Below are 5,246 nucleotides of genomic sequence, written 5' to 3'. Positions count from 1 at the left end.
AGAATTTTTGGACCATGGCCAACCCAAATTCCCAAACAAGTTAGGCACCTCGGCACCCAAGTTGGTCATGCTTTCGTCGCTCCAGATGAAACGGCACACAAGAAAGCGGCCATGTCACTCGGGTCAGGGTGACACAACACACTCGTTTGTTCAACAGCAGGGTCCGACATCTTTCACTGGTTTACCCCTGCCGCATCATACGGGTGCCCTGCTCATCCCTTAGAACGCGTCCAAACATCCCACTATCCTTTAACAACACCTCTCCACTCATGCCTATCACCAAGAGCCCTAGTTTCTACTATATTTAGACCTCTTTCCTGCAGTGCACTCATAACACCAGGATGGTGTTATTAACTTCCAACCTGCCATAATAAACAGGTTAGAAGTGAAGAAATCAGATAATTGTGACTGTATAAAGAGTGACATATTTCAACATCACAAAAGGCCAGCAACAATATGTATTTGTAAAAAGTAATTAATTAATTAATTATCATTTATTTATTCAAATACTGAAAAAAACACAATTTACAGGCTCATGTATTTTTTTTAAATCAAAGTACTGTAATTAAGAAACTATTTTTTTTACAATAACTTCCGCACCGTCAAATTATACTTTTAAAAATCATCTCGTCATTTCATTCGATAACTGCATTGATAAAGGGCGCAATTCACCTTACTTTACATGATACTTGGTCGCCACCATGTGGACATTATGGAAGACTGCATTTACCTTCCAGTTGGCATTCCAAAAGAGCAATTTGACCCCAAAAAAATAAAAAAAAGGTCTTGAACCACAAAAAGGAGAAGCCTCATATAAGCCTCATAGGAAATATACAGTATGTGTTTCCTAACTATATTAATGGGAAAACGTTAAGAACGTGTACTTCTTTCGTCCTCCCAAAAAAAAATGTATATTTTTCCATTATCAATCATATTTGAAAAACCGCCAGGGAGCCACTACGGAGCGCCAACGAGCAGAATGCATGCAGCTCCAGAGGAAGTTTAGTGGGTCAAGAAGTCCAACTATAGAATAGAAAAGAATAGAATAGAATAGAATAGAATAGAATAGAATAGAATAGAATAGAATAGAAAAGAATTGAATAGAATAGACCATTGATTGTTAGAAAGCAGCTGGCTAGCTGCGCGCTAGCATCGGGTGTCCTCAAATTGAGCCAGATTTTCATGATAACAAAAATAGGAGTCCTAAATGTAGCAGTTTCCTCCATGTCATTCGTTAACCCATTTTGTAACAATGACAATAAAGGTATATTCTATTCATCGTTATTGTATCGGGCGTTGCTAAAATACTGTCTAGGCTCCACAGGGGTAGCTTGTAAGGGTTCTTAGCTTAGACCTAAGCAGTATGCCGGACATGCAGCCAGACAATTGCTTTCCTTTCCGACGCTGCTTCAGTCGAGTCTGGGACACGATCACAATCCACATAGCACCTGCTGGCCTTTCTTCGGTTTCCTTTATCGTCCGATTTAATTGATGTTTCTTTTTTTTCAATGTAACATGACACTAAAAGCGGTCACAAGGCTTCCTACTTTGTTTACGAAGGCAGCGCCCGCGTGCTGATTGACTGACAGCTTACACGAGGCTATCAGAGTCACGCACACAGTCACACCCACTCAACGCAAAGCGCTAAAAAAGCACTCTGTAAGAGAACACAATAGATAGATAGATAGATAGCTGTGTTGTAGTTTAGCAACAGCGGAGTGGATGACGTCACACACTAGGCCAGAAAGTTTGACGTCCCTGCAGCAGATGGAAATCTTTGTGCCCAGGGTTACACCACCTCGTGTTCACGTAGATAGCGACTCCGCCTCCTCTCCACTTCCCCCAGGCTTTTGTGTCTCTGTCTGTCCTATCAGCGCTAAAGCTGGGTAGCTCCACGTTAACGTCCGGGATGCTAGACGTGAGCCACGTTTCCGTAAAATACAGCAAACTGCGCTCCCTGTACACTTTGATGTTTTTCACCAGCACAGCCATTTCGTCGGTTTTATTTGGGAGAGCGTTCACATTTCCCATGATTACGGACAATACCGAAGGCCTTCACCTTAGCTCCGGCTCTGCAGCCACGATGGGCCCCCCTCATCACGCCGGCATGAGAATTCTTCAGGGCAAGGAGTTGATTCCTCGAATAAACGCATTTTTGTGCGTTAAAACTCATAACCATAGGATAGAAAGTAATCCAAAGTGTAGTTGTCAAACGGGACGAAAAACACAGAAGATAGAAACAGACAACAAAAACAATAAATCAGAAAAAGAGCGAGATAACACGGAGCTGCTGGAAAGGCTGCCGCTCGCGGTGGCGCCTATGATGCACGATGCAATACCATTGATAACAACAAAAACAAAATACATTATTTTCAAAACCTGCAAAGGAGTGAACCAGCAATAACTGAAGCGCAAAGTAGCGAGGGGTCTCTGTAAAATGAAGTGAACTCTGCTGCTTGGGCATGCTAGATTGAGTCAAGCGTCCCTAACCACAGTCGTAATTTAAACCTTGCCGTTCGTTCGCATAACACAACTCAAGGGGGCCTCACAGGTCGTTTCATTTCCAACAGATGATGTATATTTGTACGTACCTTGTTACCTGCTGTTTATGTTTGCATTCTGTGCCTCCAAGCATGCCAAATTCACCTTGGGGCTTCATCACAATGGAAATGTGAGCACTGCAGAAGCATGGAATGATGAAATTGATTTCAGTTTTACTTGGAGAACTCTATGAGTGATCGGAAATTATCTACTGAAGAGACTACACTTGCCCAAGACAGACTGTCACTCAAATGAAATGAAGCAAAAGTAATATAATGAAGGACACTACTTGCCAAGCTAGATGGTTCACTTCACACATATATCTGACGGCATTAGTATGCCGCAACAAACAGAAAGCGTGATTGCTGTCAGGGTTGAGAGGGTTACTTTGGAAATGAAATTCAATACAGTTACTAGTTACCTGTTGAAAAATGTAAACAGTAACGTAATCCGAATACCTTTATATTGCAATAATGCAACTGGATTACTTTCAATTACTTTTGGATTACTGGTGAGGAAAGCGGGCTCTGTTGTGGGCACAGAGCTGGACAGCCTGACAACTGTAGCTGAGACAGATGAGGCTCTTTAACTCCACCCGGGGGAGAAAAGTTCACATTAAACTCCACCCCCACATTATCATATTACCCTATTTTCATTACAGTGTGTATTTTATGTAGCACTATTTAAATACTCTATATCTATCTATCTATCTATCTATCTATCTATCTATCTATCTATCTATCTATCTATCTATCTATCTATCTATCTATCTATCTATCTATCTATCTATCTATCTATCTATCTATCTATCTATCTATCTAACTAAATATTCTAAAAAAAGACTAACTAAACATAATTTAAACACAATTATTAAATGCTGTTTAAGATAAATGAATGATGTGGCCTTGAAAAAGCATGGAGGGAAACCAAGGTCAGGTAGTTGCTTGCAGTCCTACAAAAAAGTGTCATGATTACTGATGCGAGGCACCTGTGCCCGCTCCTTTGGCGCCAACTGCCTCGGACTCTGATTGGCTCCCTCTCACTATTTAAACCCCCGTCTATCGGTCACCTGTTGGCAGTCCGTCTGCGAACCTCAGTTTACGCTAGGCAAGCTTTTCGACCCTGTCTCACTCCTGTTTTGGCTCCCGTCTATTTCCCGGCTTCGACCCGTTTTCTGATCTCCCATGCCCCGGCTACTGACCTGTTTGTTTCGCTCCCGACACCGCCATCGCTCGCCACGGAAGTACCACTTCTGCGTTCAGAGCAACCTGCTGCCCGCGACCAGCGATCACCGGATCGTGTGTGAACTCCCCAAAAAACTGAGAGAAATGTACGCAAGTGGGTCCTGTCCAATGTTCCCTCTAATTTTCCACGGGTCTGAGCGTTCACACAAAGTTGGTGAGCAACGCTTGAAACAACAGTGAGCAACCATAATCCCAAGTGTGGCAAGATAATTAATTGTCCAAAACTTGACATCACGTTACATTTTGCTGAGTTTCCGGCAATGCAAAATGATTTTTCTCTTTTGAATGAATTGACTCATGTACTATTGCAAAGGTTGTACTGCCGACAAACGTCATTTGTTCTTACAATTATTTCACAAGATATCCATTTCTTTTTTTTCCTGATATATTTTGTCGCATAATATTAACATTTTTTGGGGCTTATTTAGTCGGTTCTAAGATACAGAACTGTACTTTATCAATTTTTTTAGTTGAAGTATGTTGGCAACAAGATTCACTTGATATAATTGGAAATTATTTGAATGCAACACAAACTTTTTCTTCTTTTTTCCGTGTTTTTTTTTCTACTTTTTTCTACTTTTTTTAAATTCCTCGTGTTTATTTTTTCCGAGCTGTTGCTTTTTTCTTTTTGTTCTCTATTTACTTTTTTTTCCTGCATTTCTTTCTTTTCTTTTTTTCTGGCTTTTTTTTTAATTTTTCCTTCTTTTTTTTTCCTCTCTTCTTTTTGTTTATTTTTTTCTCAGCTTTTCACTACTTTTTCATTTTGGTATTTTTTTCTTTTTTGTTTTCTTTTTCCCCTTCCTTTGAGTCATTTTATGCATAATTTTACATAATATTTGGTCATGTTGGGATTAAAGAAGCAAAAACAACCTGAAGAGCCGTTTAGGACCCAAAGGTGCCGGTTCCTTTTAGTGAGCCGAGCCGAAGAAGCCGGTTCTCGACTAACTTTACTCAACTTTACTCGACTTCAAAATACCGCATTTAGTACACAAAGTCAGGGTAACCCGTGTACTTTTACCTTCATGCACTGTAACTTTGACTTAAGTCGCTTCTTAATTAGTAATTTTGAGCCCTCATTCTTGTGCGCTGAGAATGTGCGAGCAGTGCGCAATTGCGCACGCGTGCAGCTTAGAGGGAACACTGGTCCTTTCTCTGTTCTGGTCCTGACAAAAACTGCTTATATTTTAACCACTTTGCATATTTTATTAAGGCAAAGATAAAAATGCCAGACAAGATTTGCTCTGTTTTGGTTTACATGAGGACGACATCAATCACCCAATATTGTTTTAAACACCTAAAGAGTTCACTTTCTAAATTCCCAGCAAACTCTGGGATGTCTTCTGTCCAAGTTCCAGTTTCTCTTGTTGGAAGTTGTGATGCAAAACCTCAGATTGACTCGGCTAAGTACAACTTCTCAAAATATAACAACGGTGATCTTATAGTGATTTTGAACACCAATCG

This window comes from Urocampus carinirostris, chromosome 1 (genome assembly GCF_059441175.1).
Source record: "Urocampus carinirostris isolate Australia breed hairy pipefish chromosome 1, RoL_Ucar_1.0, whole genome shotgun sequence".
NCBI lineage: Eukaryota > Metazoa > Chordata > Actinopteri > Syngnathiformes > Syngnathidae > Urocampus > Urocampus carinirostris.
Note: the sequence above shows the minus strand (reverse complement) of the source record.